Here is a 20,959-nt window from a genome sequence, read left to right on the forward strand (position 1 = left end):
GTATAAATTAGTTAAAAATACAGTCAATAAAAATGAACCAACACATTTTCATCATTCTCTAATTTTATTTTTGCTCCAATTGAGAAATTATTGTTTGAGGGTTGTTTGTCAGAATTTTAGACTGAAAGATTGCAATACTTTTGTCTCCTTTTCCCTGATAAGTCCAGCCTATTCACATCTCTTTCTGTGGCTCTATTCTCGAAAGCAATATTTCCCCTTCATATAGCTTGTATGTACTATGAATTGGTACCTAACTTATTTATCCCATCACTTTGCCACAGTGTTCAATTCAAGCATGTACATCTAAGCCAATGTTAAGAATAGGATACAAGGAGATATTGCTGGAGGCTTCTTGGTCTCATCAACATGCTGGGTACAGTGGTATAAAGAGGTAACATCTGGCACTATCACAGTCATTTCTGATCGAACAAAGGAAACAACTGAAAATAAGGCTGACACAGTGTAGGATAGATACAAGATAATTTCAAAGAACATGAAGAGGAACCCTGATATTATTACAGTGCCTAAAACTATATAGAGCATAGAGCCGTTCATTTATATGAGCTGATAAATTTCTTTTTGTTGAAGATAGTTGGAATTGATTCTTTGATGACATAAAGACACTTAACCAATAGCTCACATTATTACTATTTGTCATGAAACCTTGCACAATCCCAGAATCTTTGTTACCATAGTACAACTACCTATTGATTGTTGTTGACATAAATGCAACCTAGTTTTTATCCTTGACTCTAGTATGTCAGACACTGTGCCACATGGTGTAGAGGACACATAAATTAATTGAGGGAGCTCCTGCCCTCCAGGAATGTCCAGTCTACCATGGAATTTAAGAAATTTGTAAAAATATCTATAAGGCAGAAAAATAACAATCATAATCAGCTACGAGTTTAATGTTACAAATTTTCACAAGACTATGGGATTACTTATGGCTCGCCAGATCCAGAAAGATTAAGTGGAGAGGCGGCATTTGAGCATGGCTTTGAGAATGAGTGAAATTTAGACATATGGATATGGAGGTGAGCAGTCAAGAATAGAAAGAAAAAAAAAAAACTTTCCCAGAAGCTTAGAGACTTCCTTCAGCAAAAGCAGTCTGCTATTTTTTCTTGTTTATTTTATATATACATGTTTGCATAATATTTTAAATGAGAAGATGGCTTTCTGTGCAATTTTTAATAGAAAATTGGTGATGATATTCAACATTTTATTTTCACATAAGAAAACAAAGGCCTAGATATAAGAGGGTGACTTATACAAGGTCACTGAGTTAATGGCAGAACTCTTGCTTTTATGTGAGAATTGAGGGATAGAGAGAACAGCAGCCAAGTTTGGTTTTGAATCCTGCTTATGTCATTGACTAGATGTTTTGTTTTAGACTATTTGTTAAATCTTTTTGAGGGCCTCATTTTTTTTTTAATCTATAAAAAAGGAGGCTGGGCATGGTGACTCATGATTGTAATCCCAGCACTTTGGGAAGCCAAGGTGGGAGGATCGCTTAAGGCCAGGAGTTTGAAACCAGCCCTGGCAACATAGCGAGACCCTATCTCTACAAAAACAAAATGTAAAAAGGAGCTGAGTATAGTGGTGCACACCTGTAGTCCCAGCTACTGGGGAGGCTGAGATGGGAGAACCACCTAAGCCCAGGAATTCAAGGTTGCAGTGAGCCATGATTGAGCCACTGCACTTCAGCCTGGGTTACAGAGCAAGAACCTGTATCAAAAAAAAAAAAAAAAAAAAAAAAAGAAAGAAAGAAAGAAGGAGATAATAAGTCAACTATCTGGAATATACTGTGTCTTTATAATAAATGTGGCAAAGACATCTTAATAAAACTTCTCAGCTGCCCATTAAGTACATATCTCTATTTTATGAAAAGCAAGCCCAACAGGATATTTCCTACATAAGCTGCTCTGGTTCATGTGATGTACTACGTAAGAAAAGCCAGTTTTGCAAACCTGAACACATCTCATTGGTCTGGGGAATAATGCACAAGCAAAAGTCACCCATATATGAACTGGACACAAGGACAGTCAATCACTTTTGAAGTGGCTTGGCGTAACTCTCTCAGTGAGTGGTAATAAACCATCTCAATCAAAATAGTTTTTGGGAAGAATGCTAGATCAATAAAGGTAAGGTATATTACTCAGCTCAAGTTGCTGTTTCGAGTTATTATGAATTTTCCTCTTTTATATAAAGACCAGTATTTATCACGGTGTTAGAAATTCTGAGATTTGTGTTGACAAGTGGCAAATTACGTTATTTATTCTGCACATTTGCCATAAATATCTATCACTAAAGGTAATTTGTGATTTCATTTTCTGTGAAACCCAAAGGAATTTTACAGCTTAACTCATGTGTTCTGATTAAATAGCACCATCAGTAGTGACAGTAGCAGGAGAAGAAAGAAGAGGTAAAGGAGGAGGAGGAGGAAGAGGAGGAGGAGGAAGAGGAAGAGGAGGAAGTGTAAGTATTAGCAAAAGCAAAGAAGACAAAAGAATCGAGTAAAGTAAAATTGCATATGGACACTTCTTATGTCCCAGAACAATGCACATGCTATTATTAATCTCCACAGATATCTTATGAGATAGGACTCATTTTTCAGACGAAGAGACAAAAGCTTATGTAATAAACAAAACTGTTCCTAAATTATACAGCTCAGAAGTGGAGAAACATGTTCTTTCTATGGTACCATGCAACATAAGACAAATATTCCTCTACCTTTAGTTTTGTATGAGACTCAATTATTCTAAAACTGATCTTTATCTTCATCCCTTGCTTTCAAGAGTATCATTCTGTTTCCCTAAATATGGCCTTTATACTCATCACTTGCTTTCAAATATTATCATCCTGTATTAAACTGCAGATCATTTGTGGTGAATCAAAGCTTAACAGATTACTCATTGCTAATTAAATAGCTGATTCTGTCCACTGAAGCTCATACATTAAAGTATTTAATGTTTGTTTGGTAAACTGCTTTACTAAATGCTCCTTTGACTTTTATTGGTAATAAACATTAAGCATTTATGGCCTGTGGAAGCAGCTTCCCATCCAGCTTATGCTGTTACTATTTACAGTTTGTTAATAAAATACCATTAACGTCCTTCAAATCAAAAGTTGTTTTTGTTCTTCTCTTTAACTTTTATTGTATAGTATGAATAATCATTCACTAAAATTTGAATGAACTATGCATTTACTAGTGGTTTTTCAATAAAGAGAATACTTTGCTAAGCCCAGCACACTTCAGGATTCAACAACAAGGCCTCAGATCAGACAGAGATCTAGTTCCCTTTCTTCACTTCACACTCTCTTAACTGCACTGTGGTCTCACTTGGGTACATCCAGATTTCATCATTACTAACAAAATTTTAAAAATCTGACTTCCGAGTCCAGGTCGAAAATGGCGGCAGTTGGTGTGTCCCGGATCTCACGGCGGCTGGGTCGGTCCGGCCCACAGCTGGGGCAGCCTATGTCAAGTGGCACCCATGGCGAAGAGGGCTCAGGTCGCATGTAGAAAACCCTCACCTTCTTTGTCACGCTCCCCGGGGTGGCAGTCAGCATGCTGAATGTGTACCTGAAGTCGCACCACGGCGAGCACGAGAGACCCAAGTTCATCGCCTACCCCCATCTCCGCATCAGGACCAAGCCGTTTCCCTGGGGAGATGGTAACCATACTCTATTCCATAACCCTCATATGAATCCACTTCCAACTGGCTACGAAGATGAATAAAGAGAATCTGGACCACCAGGGACCACAGCACTGGTTTGGACCATTACTCTGCACATGGACCAGAAAAAGTATACGAGACCTTAAGCTCATCTTCTTGTATCAAATGGTGACTGGTATACTGGTCTTCCATCCCTTTGCTTGTGGCAGGAGATGGCTTAAATAAATAACTTAAACTTAAAAAAAAACAAAAAACAAAAAAAAAAACCTGACTTCCTTTTACTATGATTTGACTCCTTTTAATCCGATTTTTTCATTTAACCTTTCTGAATACCAATTTCTTAAACTTTCATCTTAAGGTTGAGCTCCTGTAAAGGAAAGAGTAAGGGGAAAACTTTAGAAATTATGAGCAAGGTCCTGATACTTTTATGGGTTATTTTAAAATGTATTCATTTAAAAAATTATTTATTTATTTTTGAGACAGAGTCTCGCTCTGTCGCCCAGGCTGGAGTGCAGTGGCACAATCTCAGCTCACTGCAAGCTCCGCCTCCCAGGTTCACGCCATTCTCCTGCCTCAGCCTCCTGAGTAGCTGGGACTACAGGCGCCCGCCACCATGCCCGGCTAATTTTTATATATATTTTTCTGTGAAACCCAAACGAATTTTATAAAGGAATATATATATATATATATATATAGTATTTTTAGTAGAGAGAGGGTTTCACCGTGTTACTCAGGATGGTCTAGATTGCCTGACCTCGTGATCCGCCTGCCTTGGCCTCCCAAAGTGCTGGGATTACAGGAGTGAGCCACTGCGCCCGGCCTAAAAAAATATTTTTAACTGTTCGTTTAGGTTCTGTGGTACATGTGCAAGTTTGTTATATAGGTAAACTTGTGACCTTGTGACTTGGGGGTTTAGGGTAAAGATTAATCACTCAGGTATTAAGCATAGTATTCAACATTTTTTTTTCTTTTCTGAACCTTTCCCTCTCTGGTTTTTTTTCCTTAACCCCATCCTTGAAGTAGGTCCCAATGTCTGCTGTTCTCCTCTTTGTCTCCCTGTGTTCTCACTATTTAGCTCCAACTTATAAGTGAGAAAATGTGGTACTTGGTTTTCTGCTCCTGCGTTAGTTGCTAAGGATAATGGCCTCTAGTTCCATCCCTGTTCCTGCCAAGGATTTAATTTCATTCTTTTTTTATGACTGCAAGGCATTATACAGTATATATGTACCACATTTTATTTATCCAGTCGACTGTTGATGGGTTTTAGATTGATTCCATGTCTTTGCTATGGTGAATAATACTGCAATGAACATACGCTTGCATGTGTCTTTGGAAGAATGATTTATATTCCTTTGGATATATAGCTAATAGGGGGATTGCTGGATCAAAGGGTAGTTCTGTTTTCAGTTCTTTGAGAAATCACCATACTACTTTCACCACTTTCCACAATGGTTGAACTAATTTACACTCCCACCAGCAGTGTGTAAGCATCCCCTTTGTTCCACAACCTCTCAAACATTCATTATTTTTTGAGTTTTCAATAATAGCCATTCTGATGGGTGTGAGATGGTATCTAATTGTTGTTCTGATTTGCATTTCTCTAATTATTAGTAATATTGAACATTTATTCATATGTCTATTGGCTGCATGTATGTCTTCTTTTGAACAGTGTCTGTTCATATCTTTTAGCCACTTTTTAATGGGGTTTTATGTCTTTTGCTTATACAGTTGTTTAAGTTCCTTGTAGATTCTGGATATTAGACCTTTGTCAGATGTATAGTTGCAAATGTTTTTGCTCATTCCATAGGTTTCCCATTGACTCTGTTTATAGTTTATTTTGTAGTACAGAAGCTCTTTAGTTTAATTAGGTCCCATTTGTCTTGCTTTTGTTGCAATTGTATTAGTGATTTCATCCTGAAATTTTTGCTAGTTTCTATGTCCAAACTGGTATTTCCTAGGTTATCTTCCAGGGTTTTTACAGTTTGAGGCTTTACACTTAGATCTTTACTCCATCTGGAATTGATTTTTGTATATGGTATAAGGAAAGGGTCCAGTTTCAACTTTCTGCATGCAGCAAGCCAGATATCACGGCACCATTTATTGAATAGAGAGTTCTTTCCCCATTGCTTGTTTTTGTTAACATTGTCAAATATCAGAGAATTGTATGTGTGTGACTTTACTTCTGGACTCCCCATTCTATTCCATTGGTCTACGTGTTTGTTTTTTGTACCAGTATCATGCTGTTTTGGTTACTGTAGCTTCACCGATTGTTAACCCCACAAAAACTCCAAGTTAACAACTATCTACCTAGAAAAAAGCACCTTAATAAGAACCAAAAATCAGAGCAGAAAGGAAAACTGAACCAAACTCAGCTAACACCTGTCCGTGGAGAGAGCACTGAAACCAGCATTACCCAGACAGGAATCATTGATCCTAGCAGTCCAAACCCGAGTGCCTGCAAACCTCACCACTGAGGGCTACATTGCTCTCTGTCTCCAAGTAAACTTGAAAGGCAGTCTAAGCCGTAAGGACTGTAAATCTTAAGTGAGTCATAGTGCTGAACTAGGTTCACAGACAGTGAACTGGTCGGGGGCATGTGACATACTGAGACACTAGCTGGGGAAGCCAAGGGAGTGGCTTCCCTAACCGCAGCCTGCACAACTCATGTCTCCAAAAGAGACTCCTTCCTTCTGCTTGAGGAGAGGAGAGGAAGGGGAGGGGAGGACTTTGTCTTGCATCTAGGATACCAGCCCAGCTATGAGAGGATCAGGCACCAATCAGAGGCATGAGGCCCCCATTCCAGGTCCTGGCTCCCAGAAGACAATTCTAGACATACCTTGGGATAGAGGGTCCCCCCACTGCCTTGAAGGGAAATACCCAGTCCTGGCAGCAATAATCACCTGCTAACTGAAGAGCCTTTGGGCCCTGAATAACTAGCAGCAATACCCAGTTCCTACATCAAGAGCCTTGGTTGTGCCTTTGAGACTTCCTGGCTTCAGGTAAAACATGGCTGCAGGGGAGTAGAGCAGCAAGCAGGCTCCTGAGGTCACTGATTTCAGGACTTCACTCTTGGATGGCATTTCTGGACCTGTGCTGGGCCAGAGGGGATCCCACTGGCCTGAAGAGTGAGTCCCGGCCAGGCAACATTCACAACAAGCTGACTTACGAGACTGTGGGCCTTAAAAGAACATCAGTGGTGACCTGGCAGAATTCCTTGTGGCCTGAGGTGGCAGTGGCTATGGGGTGAGGCTTCTCTGCCTTCAAAAAGGGAAGGGCAGAGTGGGAAGGACTGCAACTTGTGGACTGAGTGCCGGATGAGTCACAGTACAATAGAATGCCAGGTAGATTTCTGAGGTTTTGGACTCTAGTCCCTGACTCCCAGATGACACCACCAGACCCATCTGGAACCTGGGGGACCTCGCCAACCTGAAGGGAAAGACACAGGCCTGTTTGGCTTTGCCCCTGCTGATTAGGTAGCACAGAGCCTTGAGCAAACATGGGTAGTTGCCATGGAGTTTTTACAGCAGCCCTCGGGCAAGAACCAGTGCTGTGCTGGCTTCAGGTCTGACTCAGTTCGGTCATATTGGTGGTGGCTACTGGGGTTCCTGTGTCACTCAGTCACCAGGTTTACATGCCTCAGGACACAGAGAGAGACTCTGTATGTTTGGAAGAATGTAAAGGAAGAGAAAAAGAGTCTCTGCCTGGTAACCCAGAAAATTCCCCCAGATCTTGTCCAAAATCATCAATACAGTATCTCTACAAATCTGCAAGAACCACAGCATTGCAGGACTTAGGGTGCCCACTAAAGCAGATATAGATTAGATCAGAAGACTCAAGTCCCTTAAAATATCTGGAATGGCTTCCCAAGAATGATAGCTACTTAACAGCCCCAACAGTGAAGACTACAATAAATACCTAACTTTTCAATGCCCAGACACCAAAGAACATCTACCAACATCAGCACCATCCAGGGAAACATGACTTCACCAAATGAACTAAATAAGTCACCAGGGATCAATCCTACAGAAACAGAGCTATGTGGCCTTGCAGACAGAGATTTCAAAATAGTTTCAAGGAAACTCAAAAAAGTCAAGATAACACAAAGAAGGAGTTCAAATTCTATCAGATAAATTTAATGAAGAGACTGAAATAATTAAAAAGATCAGGCAGAAATTCTGTAGCTGAAAAATTCAAATTGCATATAGAAGAATGCATCAGAGGCCTTTAATAGCAGAATTGATTAAGCAGAAGAAATAATTAGTGAGCTTAAAGGCAGGCTATTTAAAAATACACAGTCAGAAGAGACAAAAGGAAAAAGAATAAAAAAAACAAAGAAGCATGCCTACAGGATCAAGAAAATAGCCTCTGAAGGTCAAATCTAAGAGTTACTGGCCATAAAGAGGAGGTAGAGAAAGACATAAGGGTAGAAGTTTATTCAAGGTGATAATAACAGATAACCTCCCAAACCTAGAGACAGATATCAATATCCAAGTACAAAAATGTTATGGAACACCAAGTAGTTCCAACATATACTATTAAATCAATTTAATACATCATATTAACAGAATAAGTATAAAAAACATATGATCATTTCAATTGATGTGGAAAAAGCATGATAAAATCTCTCAAATAACAGAGTGTAGAAGAAACACACTTCAACATAAAAAAAAGCCAGATATGACAGATCCACAACTAGTATCATATTGAATGTAAAAATACTGAAAGCCTTTCCCCTAAGATCTGGAACACAATAAGAATGCACATTGTCAACACTGTTATTCAACATAGCACTGGAAGTTCTAGCTGGAGCAATCAGACAAGAGAAGAAAATATAGGGCACCCGAATTGGAAAGGAAGAAGTCAAATTATTCTTGCTTGCAGATGGTATGATCTTTTATCTGGAAAAACTTAAAGATTCCACCAGAAACTAATGGAACTGGTGCATTCAGTAAAGTTACAGGATACAAAATTAACGTACTAAAATAAAAAATCAGTAATATTCCTAGATGTCAAGAGAGAACAATATGAAAAAGAAACAAAAAAGTAATCCCATTTACAATAGCTACACAGAAAATTAAATACCTAAAAATTAAAGAAGTGAATGATCTCTATAATAAAGACTATAAAGCACTAATGAAAGGAATTCAAGAGAACACCCCAAAAATGGAAAAAAAATATATATGTATTGGAAGAATCAATATTGTTAAAATCTCCATCGTACCTAAATCAATTCACAGATTCAGTGCAATCCCTAAAGAAATATCAATGACACTCTTAACAGAAATAGAGAAAAAAATCCTAAAATTTGTATGGAACCACAAAAGACCCAGAATACTCAAATCTATCCTAAGAAAAAACACAAAACTGATGGAATCACATAACCTGAATTCAAATTATACTACAGAGCTATAGTAACCAAAGCAGCATGGTACAGACACATAGAACAATGAAACAGAATAGAAGATGCAGAAAAAACTTCACGCACCTGCAGTGAACTCATTTTTGACTAAGGTGTGAAGAACATACAATGAGGAAAAGACTGTCTCTTCAATATGTGATGCTGAGAAAACTGGATATCCACTTGCTGAAGAATTAAACTAGATCCCTTTCTCTCCATATACAAAAATTACGTCAGAATTGATTAAAGACCTAAATCTAAGACCTGAAACTATGAAACTACTACAATAAATAATTGGGGAAAATCTTCAAGACACTTTTCTGGACAAAAATATGTTGAGCAATACCCCAAAAGCACAGGCCACCACAGCAAAAATGCACAAATGGAATCACATCAAGTTTAAAAGCTTCTGTACAGCAAAGGACATAATCAACAAAGTGAAGAGACAAGACAAAGAATGGGAGAAAGTATCTGCAAACTACCCGTCTGACAAGGGATTAAAAAAATAATAATAATAATATACAAGGAGCTCTAAGAACCCTATAGAAAAAAAAAATTTAATAATCAGATCAAAAAAATGGGAAAAGATTTGCATACACATTTCTCAAAAGAAGACATACAAATGGCAAACAGGCACATGAAAAAGTGCTTAACATCATTATAGAAATGCAAATCAAAACTACAAGATATTATCTCACCTCAAATAAAATGGTTTATATCCAAAAGACAGGCAATAACAAATACTAGTAAGAGTGTGGAGAAAAGGGAACCCTGCTAACAAAACCACTATGGAGAAGAGTTTGGAAGTTCTTTAAAAAACTAAAAATTGAGCTATGATATGATCCATCAATCCCACTGCTAGGTATATACCCAAAAGAAGGGAAATCAGTATATCAAAGAGATATCTGCACTCTCATGTTTGTTGCAGCAGTGTTCATAATAGCCAAGGTTGGGAAACAACCGAAGATTCCATCAACAGACAAACGGATAAAGAAAGTGAGGTACATATACACAGTGGAATACTATTCAGCCATAAAAATGAGTGAGAACCCTCATTTGCAACAACATGAATGGAGTTGGAGGTCATTATGTTAAGTAAAATGAGCCAGGCACAGAAATACAATGTTCTCACTTATTTGTAGGAAATAAAAATCAAAACAACTGAAATCATAGACATAGATATCAGAAGGATGGTTACTATTATCTGGGAAGGGTAGTGGGGAGTTAGGGGGAGGGGGTGGGGATGGTGAATGAGAACAAAAAGTAGTTAGAGAAAATGGAAAAGACCAACAATTTGACAGCACAACGGAGTGACTATCATCAATAATAACTTAATTGCAAATTTAAAAATAAAGAGTATAATTAAATTGTTTGTAACTCAAAGGATAAATGCTTGAGGGGATGGATACGCCATTCTCCATGATGTGTTTATTTCATATTCCATACTTGCATCAAAACATCTCATGTACCCCATAAATATATACACCTACTATGTACTGTATGTGGGTACTATGAACCTACAAATAATAAAAATAAAAATTTTGTTTACCAGCTGACTAGTCTCAGCATCTAGCTTTTTTCTTCACAGTTTTTCTTGATGTCTCTTTTCTCTTCATCCTGTAATATTTTATTATATGTGTACTGTGTAATATTTATACATATTAAAATACTAAATGCTATTATCAATATCATAGTTAAAATGTGCTTAGCACATATTTGCTTAGTGATATTTTAAATATTTTATATGAATTAAGCATTTCAGTCTTCAGAAGAACCCTATGAGGTAGGTACTGTTGAAATGTTCATGTTTTATGTGGAGAAACTGATGTACTGTGTTGTTACTGACTTGCCAAAATCTAATAGCTAGTAAGTGATGACGCTGAGATTTAAATCTATGCAACTTGCTTCCTACATAAAACATGTTCTCTTTCCACAACATTATACTGGTAGAAAAATTAAAGAACACAGATAAATGAAAGTAAATATTATTTTAAAATCATACTTATATCCACCTATCAGACATAGTCACTATTAACATTTTGGTTTTACTTTCCTATATGTGTATGATTTTCATAGCATGATTAAATATGTATAATTTTGTAGCCAATTTTGAAGAAACAATATAGCATAAACAATGTTTCATGCCAAACACACCTATGTATTATGATTTATAGTGATTACATAGAACTAATTATTTGGTTTATTATTCTTATGTAGGATTATTTTCTATTTTTTATTCTAATCAGTTTTGTGATAAAATTTTTATATAATGTATATAGCCTGATATGATTTGACTCTGTGTCCCAAACCAAATATCACCTTGAATTGTAATCTGCATAATCCCCACATGTTGTGGGAGAGACCCTGTGGGATGTAAGTGAATCATGGGAATGGTTTCTCCCATGTTCTCATGATAGTAAGCAGTTTTTCAAGAGATCTGATGGTTTTATAAACATCTGACATGTCTCCTGCTGGCACACATTCTCACTCGTGCTGCCCTATGAAGAGGTGCCTTCCACCATGATTATGTTTCCTTAGACCTCCCCAGTCATGCAGAACTGTGAATCAATTAAACCTTTATTCAATTAAACACATATATATATATAAATTACACAGTCTCGGGCATTTCTTCACAGCAGTGCGAAAACAGACTAATACAGTATATTGGTACTGAAATAGCAGGGCACTGCTCTAAGAATACCCCAAAATGTAGAATCAACTTTGGATGTGGGCAGAGATTGGAACAGTTTGGAGGGCTCAGAATAACACAAAATTGTAGGAAAGTTTGGAATTTCCTAGTGTCTTGGAGGGCTCAGAAGACAGGAAGATGGGAAAGTTTGGAACTTCTAGTGACTTGTTGAATGTCTTTGACCAAAATGCTGATAGTGTTACGGACAATGAAATGAAGGCTGGGGTGGTCTCAGATGGAGATGAAAAACTGGTTGGGAAGTGAAGTAAAGGTCAATCTTGCTATATTTTAGCAAAGAGACTGGTGGCATTTTGCCCCTGCCCTAGACATCTGTGGAACTTTGAACTTGACACAGAAGATTTAGGGTATCTGGTGGAAGAATTTTCTAAGCAGCAAAGCATTCAATGTGTGACCTGGATTATTCTGAAAGCATTCAATTTTATGCATTCACAAGGAGATGGTTTGAAATTGGAACCTATATTGAAAAGAAAAGTAGAGCATACAAGTTTGGAAAATTTGCAGACTAATGATGCAATAGAAAAACAAAACCCATTTTATGAGGAGAAATTAAAGCCTGCTACAGAAATTTACATAAGTAACAAGGAGCCAAATGTTAGTCACAAAGACAATGGGGAAAATGTCCCGAGGGCATGTAAGAGAGCTTTATGGCAGCCCCTCCTATCACCGACCCAGAGGCCTAGGAGGAAAAGATTGCGTGGCATGTCCCAAGCCCTCCACCTCCCTGCTCCCATTCTGTGCAGCCTCAGGACATGGTGCCCTACAACCCAGATGCTTCAGCTAGAGCCGTGACTAAAGGGAATCAATGTACAGTTCGGGCCATTGCTTTAGAGGGTGCAAGCCACAACCCTTGGCAGCTTCCATGTGGTGTTGAGCCTGTGGGTGCACCGAAGTCAAGAATTGAGGTTTGGGAACCTCCACCTAGATTTCAGAGGATGTATGGAAACTCCTGAATGTCCAAGCAGAAGTTTGCTGCAGGGGCAGAGTCCTCATGGAGAACCTCTGTGTGGGTAGTGCAGAAAGAAAATGTGGAGTTAGAGCCCCTACACAGAGACCCCACAGGGGCACTGCCTATTGGAGCTGTGAGAAGAGGGCCACCATTCTCCAGACTCCAGAATGGTAGATCTACTGATAGTTTGCACTGTACACCTGGAAAAGTCACAGACACTCAATGCCAGCCCGTGAAAGTAGCTGGGAGGAGGGCTGTACCCTGCAAAACCACAGAACTGGAGCTGCACAAGGCCATGGGAGCCCACCTCTTGCATCAGCATGCCCTGGATGTGAGACTTGGTGTAAAAGGAGATTATTTTGGAACTTTAATGTTTAGTGACTGCCCTGTTGGATTTCAGAATTTCATGGGGCCTGTAGAGCCTTTGTTTTGGTGAATTTCTCCCATTTGGAATGGATGTATTTATCCAATGCCTGTACCTCCATTGTATCTAGGAAGTAACTAACTTGCTCTTGATTTTACAGGCTCATAGGCAAAAGGGATTTGCCTCGTCTCAGATGAGACTTTGGACTTGGACTTTTGGGTTAATGCTGGAATGAGTTAGGAATTTGGAGGACTATTGGAGGGGCTTAATTGTGTTTTGAACTGTGAGGACAAGAGATTTAGGAGTGACTAGGGGCAGAATTATATGGTTTGGCTTCATGTCCTCACCCAAATCTCACCTTGAATTGTAATCCACATGTCATGGAAGGGACTCTGTGAGAGGTTACTGAATCATGGGGTGGTTTCTCCCATGCTGTTCTCATGATAGTGAGTGAGTTCTCATGAGATCTGATGGTTTTATAAGTATCTGGCATTTCCCCTGCTGGTACACATTCTCCTGCCGCCCTGTGAAGAGATGCATTCCACCATGATTGTAAGTTTCCTGAGACCTCCCCAGCCATGTGGAACTGTGACTCAATTAAATCTCTTTTCTTTATAAATTACCCAGTCTCGTGTATTTCTTGACAGCAGATAACCTGAGGTCAGGAGTTTGAGACCAGCCCGGTCAACACAGAGAAACCCTGTCTCTACTAAAAATGCAAAAAGTAAGCTGGGTATGGTGGCACATGCCTCTAATCCCAGCTGTTCGGGAGGCTGAGGTAAGAGTTGCTTAAACTTAGGAGGCAGAGGTTGCAGTGAGCCAAGATCATGCCATGACACTCCAGCCTGGGTGACAGAGCAAGACTCCATTTCAAGAACAAGAGAAAGAAAAAGAAAGAAAGGAAGGAAAGGAAGGAAAAAGGAAGGAAGGAAAGGAAGGAAAAAAAGGAAAGGAAGGAAGGAAAGAAGAGCATTGAAACAAAAACCATATGATCATTTCAATAGAGGCTGAGAAGGCATTCAATACAATTCAACATCCATTTCTGATAAAAACTCTCAGTTAAATGTGTGTAGAGGAAATATACTGCAAAAACAATAAAGGCCATATATAACAAATCCGTAGCTAATATCATGCTGAATGGGGAAGATTTCAAAGGCCTACCTCTAATACTTAGAACAAGACAAGGGTACCCACTTTTACCACTTTTATTCAACATTATAATGGAAATTCTAGCCAGATAAATTAGGAAAGAGAAAAAAAATTAAGGGCATACAAATTAAGAAAAGTCAAATTATTCTTGTTTGCATATGACAGGATTTATATTTAAAATAGTCTAAATGCTCCACTAAAAACTGTTAGAACTAATGAACAAATTCAGAAAAGTGGCAGGATACAAAATCAACATGCAAAAAGCAGTAGCAGTTTTATACACCAACAGTAAAAATCTGAAAAAAAAAAAAAAAAAAAAAAGAAACCAAAAAGGCAATCCAATTTACAATAGCTCCAAAAAGTAAAAGACACAGGAATAAAGTTAACCAAAGACTCTAATATGAAACCTATTAAAACACTTGTTACAGAAATTGAAAAGGACACCAAAAATAGAAAAATATCCCATTCTCATTGATGAAGGTATATTGTTCAAATATCCATATTATCCAAAGTGACCTTCAGATTCAATGCAATCCCTAGCAAAATAGTAATGAAATTATTCACAAAGAATCATAAAATTCACATGAAGTCACAAAAGATGCTGAATAGCCAAAGCAAACCTGATTAAAAAAAGCAAAGCTGAGGCATCACACTACCTGACTTCAAACTATACTACAAAGCTATATAATAACCAAAACAGCATGTTACTGACATTAAAAAATCCCCACATATATTAGTGGAATAGAATAAGGGAATGCAGAAATAAACTCACTCCCTATAGCCAACTGATTTTCAACAAAGGTGCCAAGAACATACATTGAGAAAATGACAATTTCTTCAATAAATGGTGCTGGGAAAACTGGATATTTATATGCCAAAAGATAAAACTAGACCCCCATTTTTCACTATATACAAAAATCAATTCAAAATAAATGAAATATTTTAATGTAAGTCCTGGATATATGAAACTACTAGAAGAAAATATTGAGAAAATGCTTCAGGATATTGGTCTGGTCAAACAGTTTCTGTGTAAGACCTCGAAAGCACAGGCAACAAAAGCAAAATACAGAAATGGGATTACATCAAGGTAAAAATCTTCTGCACAGGAAAAAAAATCAAAAAAGTTAAGTGATAACCTACAGAGTAAGAGAAAATATTCACAACCCATCTGAAATTAGATTAATAACCAAAATATATAAGGAACTGAAAATAATAGCAAAATAAAAATAATCTAATTTAAAAATGGGCAAATTATCTGAATATACATTTCAGAAAGAAGATACTAATGGCCAACAAGTATGTTTTTAGAAATACTCAACATTACTAATGATCATGGAAATGCAAATCAAAACCACAATGAGATATCAGCTCACCTCAGTTAAAATGGCTCTTATTACAAAGACAAATATAACAAATATTTTGTGAGAATGTAAATTAGTAGAGCCACTATGGGAAATCAATATGTCAAAGAAATATCTGCACTTCAATGTTATTGCACTATTCACAATAGCCAAGCTATGGAAATAACCTTAGTGTTCAACATTTAAGTGAAGTAAATGTGGTTTATAACTGTAGCAACATGGATGGAATTTGAGGACATTATGTAAAGTGGAATGAGTCAGGCACAGATAAATGAACATTGCATGTTCTCACTCATATGTGGGAACTAAAAAGGGTTATCTCATGGAGGTAGAGAGTAAATGATGGCTATCAGTCTTGGAAGTGTTGGGAGGAGGAGGGGTGAAGGGAGGTTGGTTAATGGGTACAACAATACAGTTAGATAGAAGGAATGAACTCTAGTGTTCAATAAAACTATAACTAGAGATAATACTTTATTATGAATTTCAAAATAGCTAGAAAAAAAGATTTGAAATAGCTTCAAAACAAAGAATTAGTTAATGTTTGAGGTCACAGATATCCCAATTACCCTCATATGATTAGTATACATTGTATGTGTATATCAGAATATCACATGTACCTGATGAATATGTAAAAGTATTAAGTATTAATAAAAATATTTAAAAATTAAAAATAGTTAATTAAAATATTAATAAAAATAAAAATAAGGACTTTGCCATATTAAAAATAAAAGACTGAGCATATTTTGCCAGCAAAACTGCCTTACTAGAAACACTAAATGAGAGAACGGCAGTCACACTAGAAGGTACCTTGATCCACACAAAGAAATAGTACCAGTAAAAGTATTTTAAATATATAGATAAGTTTTGAAAATGTGTAAATATTTTCCTTTATTCTGATTTTAAAATATGTAAAAGATAACCACATAAAAGATAATTATAAAATGCATTATTAGAGTTGTAAAATATTGGCATAGTATGAATAAAAACAATCACACAGATGAGGGAATGTTATCAAACTCTACTAGGGAACATTTTTATATTTTACTAGAATTAAGATAAAGAAGGTAATGATAAAAAGGTAGATATTATAATTTATTGAAGAACAATTAAGGACATAACTAAAAATAGTAAACAACAATACTAACGCAAAGTATGTAAACTGGTACACAAGAAAATATTAATTTACAGTGAGGAAGAATATTTCCCACCAAGAGACTGGGACATCTGGATATCTGGGAAACTGAGCAGATCTTCACAGGGAAGGCATTGAGAGTGCATGGTTGGAGAAAGCAGAAGCTGGGGTGAAGGGGGACAAAGCCAGAAACGTTTCTTGGGGTGACTAACTGCCAGAACTTGTTCCTGGTCCCTCAACAACTCCTGAGGAAGGGGATGAGTTGAACAGGTGAGAAGTGACATAGACCTCTGGAATTGTAGCAGCAGGAGATTCCACGACCTCCAGAAACACTGGACCTGGCAGAGAGAGAGAGAGCTGCTCAGAGAGGTGGCAAAGGCAGGACCCCAGCCTGTGCAGAGCCAAGATTTGGCATAAGAATGGCTGGAGTGGAGCACAGCCAGAGACGCCCATCCCCCAAGGCTCACCATGCATCTGTAGGACAATTTAGCCTTAGGGTTACTGTCAGACTTGGACAAAGCAGGGGAGCCTTGCCTGTGGAATGGAGCACCCTCCCCACTGCTTTGCAAGTACACGTGCACAGATAAACCTCACCACTCCTACCCCACCAACATGGCTGCATGCACAACCTGTGCATTCGTGCCATTGGTGGCAGCACAAAGACCAGCAACCCCCCCCCATGCTGTGCCACTCCTGCCACTGGCATAAACATGCACATGGATGCTGGCAATGCCACCCACACAAGTGCCTGGCCCTAGCATGTGTAGCCCACTGCACTGTTGCAGTTGCTGGCACACATGACAAGCACAGATTCTGCTGCCACTATCCTGATGAAGCATTTTGGCTGAAACCACCCACTGGAGTGTAAGTGGAGAGAAAAAAAAATTTTAAAGTCCCACACAAAAGACAGCAAGTTCAAAAAAGAAGTCTCAGCTCCCTCAGAAGACCAGGAATCAGCACAAGAACTCTAGCAATGGAAAAAGGCAGAGTGCTACATTACCTCCAAAGGATTGCACTTGCTCCCCAGCAATGGATCAGTACTAGACTGAAGTGTCTGATGTAGGCATTTAACTGAAAAATTTCCAAAAAATCGAGTATAAATTCCTCCCTAAGTCATTCTATGAAACCAATATTATCTCGATACAAAAATCTGGTAAAGACACAACAAAAGTATCAAACTAATGGTCAATAACCCTGATAAATATAGATGCAAATATCCTCAACAAATCACAAGCAAACTGAATTCAGTAGCACATCAAAAGATAAATTCACTTTGATTACATAGGCTTTATTCCTGAGATGAAAGGTTGGTTCAACATATGCAAATCAATACATGTGACTCAATACCTAAACAGAATTAAAAACAAACGCACATGATCATCTCAATACACACAGAATAAGCTTCCAATGAAATGCAATAACACTTCATGATAAAAATCCTCAATAAACTAGGCATCCAAGGAACATGCCTCAAATTAATAAGAGCAATTTCTGAAAAATCCAAAGCCAACATCATAATGAACGGGCAAAAGCTAGAAGTATTCCCCGGAAAACTGAAACAAGAGAAGGATGCCCACTATTACCACTCCTATTCAATATCATTCTGGAAGTTGTAGGCAGAGCAATCTAGCAAAAGAAAAAAATAAAAAGCATTCAAATAGAAAAATAGGAAGTCAAATATTCTCTTTTTGATGACAAGATTATATACCTAGAAAACCCTAAATATTGTGCCAAAACATTCTTAAACTTGATAAAATGACTTCAATAAAGTTTCAAGATACAAAATCAACAAACAAAAATCAGTGGCACTTCTATACACCAATAACATTTTAGCTGATACATGAATTAAGAATGCAATTCCATTTACAATAGTCCCCAAAAGAAAATATCTATGAATACATTTAACCAAGGAAGGGAAAGATCTCTATGAGAACAACAAAACATTTTTGAAGGAAATCACAGGTGACACAAACAAATAAAAAAAATTCCACGCTCTTACATAGGAAGAATTAAGTTCATTAAAATGACAGTACTACCTAAAGAAATCTACAAACACAATGCAATTCCTATCAAATAACCAATGTCATTTTTCACACAGTTAGAAGAAATCATTTTAAAATTCATCTGGAACCAAAAAAGAGCCTGAATATCTAAGCAGTCCTAGGTAAAAAGAACAAAGCCAGAGGCATCACATTACCCAACTTCAGACTATATTGTAAGGCTACAGTAATCAAAATAGCATGGTACTGATAAATAGTCACATTCACTAATGCAACAGAATAAAGAACCTAGAATTCAAGCCACACATCTACAACCAATTGATTTCAATTAAGTCGACAAAAATAAACAATGAAGAAAGGATACCCTATTCTTTAAACAGTGCTGGGAAAACTAGCTAGTCATATGAATAAGAATGAAACTGGACCCATACCTCTAAGCATATACAAAAATTATCTCAAGATAGATATAAAAATTAAAAGTAATAACTGAAACTAGAAAAATCCTAGAACAGAGCTTAGGAAATACTCTTTTGGAATACTGATTTAGGCAAAGAATTTATAACTAAGACTGTTAAAAATCATTTAAGAATCTTAAGGTTTTCAATTGTTATAGCACCAAAATAAACTTGAACTTCAATTTGAGTGAGTAGAGTACCACAGTAGAGAAAGGCTTTGCAGGTATGGCATCTCTCTAATGAAGTGAAATAGAATGAGATTGAGAAAAGGTATGCCTGATTATTTGAGGAAGTGCCTGTGAAAATATCTGAGCCAAAATATGTATACATTTCAAAATAATAAAAGAAAAAAAACCAGTGAAAATATCCTCCATTAAATTTTTTTCTGAGTTATCAGTTATCTCATAGCTGTAGAAGTATTTTCTCAAGTATACATATTATGATCTATAGATAAGTCCAGTGTTAAAAACATCAAATATACCAATCTTATATTGCCTCTGTGAAGAAGACTGAAAGACATTTCATAACTAAAAATAAAACAATATCATATAAAATATATCTTCCAGGAAAAGACCATTGGCATGGCATTAAAGAAAGACCATGCTAAGAAACTGACTGAAGGCCGGGCGTGGTGGCTCACGCCTGTAATCCCAGCACTTTGGGAGGCCGAGACGGGTGGATCACAAGGTCAGGAGATCGAGACCATCCTGGCTAACATGGTGAAACTCCCTCTCCACTAAAAAACACAAAAAACTAGCCAGGCGAGGTGGCGGGCGCCTGTAGTCCCAGCTACTCGGGAGGCTGAGGCAGGAGAACGGCGTAAACCCGGGAGGCGGAGCTTGCAGTGAGCTGAGATCCGGCCACTGCACTCCAGCCTGGGGGACAGAGCGAGACTCCGTCTCAAAAAAAAAAAAAAAAAAAAAAAAAGAAACTGACTGAAGTATATGACTATATACCAACAATAATTATTTCTACATTTATGGAACTGTTAATATTTAGATAAATCATATAGAATATTTTCTTTAATTTACTTATGGTTTTTAGAAATAATTTCATTTTTGATATAATTTTTGAATGGAGAAACTATATAAATCCACTAATAACATAAAACCAACTAGTAGGGCAATATATAAATATTCTTATTTACATAATTTTAGTTAATGTTACTGTCTTCATTCACCTTTGAAAGTTTCCTCATTTGTATGATAAACTATATGATCAAGCAAGTCTCATTAAGTAAAAGTTTGATAGGAAACATAAATGGATGCATCAGGTTTTCACCACCAGAAGTTCCATTAAAATTCACTTCAAAACCCAAACATGCCTTATGGATTACCTATGCCACTGCCCTACATGAATGAATGAATGAATGAATAAATAAATAAATAAATAGTCAATTAAACTCCAGTTTCATACAATGAAACACCCAATGAATTTTCACCAATCAAGTTATATGGTATATGGATAAAATCATCCTGAGAATAGGTCTCCCTACAATTTACCTTCAAATTTTACTTTATTCCTGATAGAAAGTCAGAATATCAATTAATAGACTACTCCCGCAGTATGACACCAAATAAATTTCCAAATCCATTTGAATATACTTTTTGTAAAATTTAAATTTAAATCATTGTTTGATTTAAAATTTGTTAAGTAATTTAACCACGTTTCAAGTTTTTTGTGTCACAATAACTAACAATCATCTGTGAACTAAGAATCATTTTATTAAATCTTTTCTTTTTCAGCTTTTTAAAATTACTTTGA

General features: G+C 37.2%; 1 pseudogene; it reads left to right on the forward strand.

Annotated features, from left to right (window-relative positions):
- The first annotated feature begins 3,412 nt into the window (after nucleotides 1–3,412).
- On the forward strand, nucleotides 3,413–3,847 carry LOC102140127 (cytochrome c oxidase subunit 6A1, mitochondrial pseudogene; annotated as a pseudogene).
- The last annotated feature ends 17,112 nt before the right edge of the window (nucleotides 3,848–20,959 follow it).

This window comes from Macaca fascicularis, chromosome X (assembly GCF_037993035.2).
Source record: "Macaca fascicularis isolate 582-1 chromosome X, T2T-MFA8v1.1".
Classification (NCBI taxonomy): domain Eukaryota; kingdom Metazoa; phylum Chordata; class Mammalia; order Primates; family Cercopithecidae; genus Macaca; species Macaca fascicularis.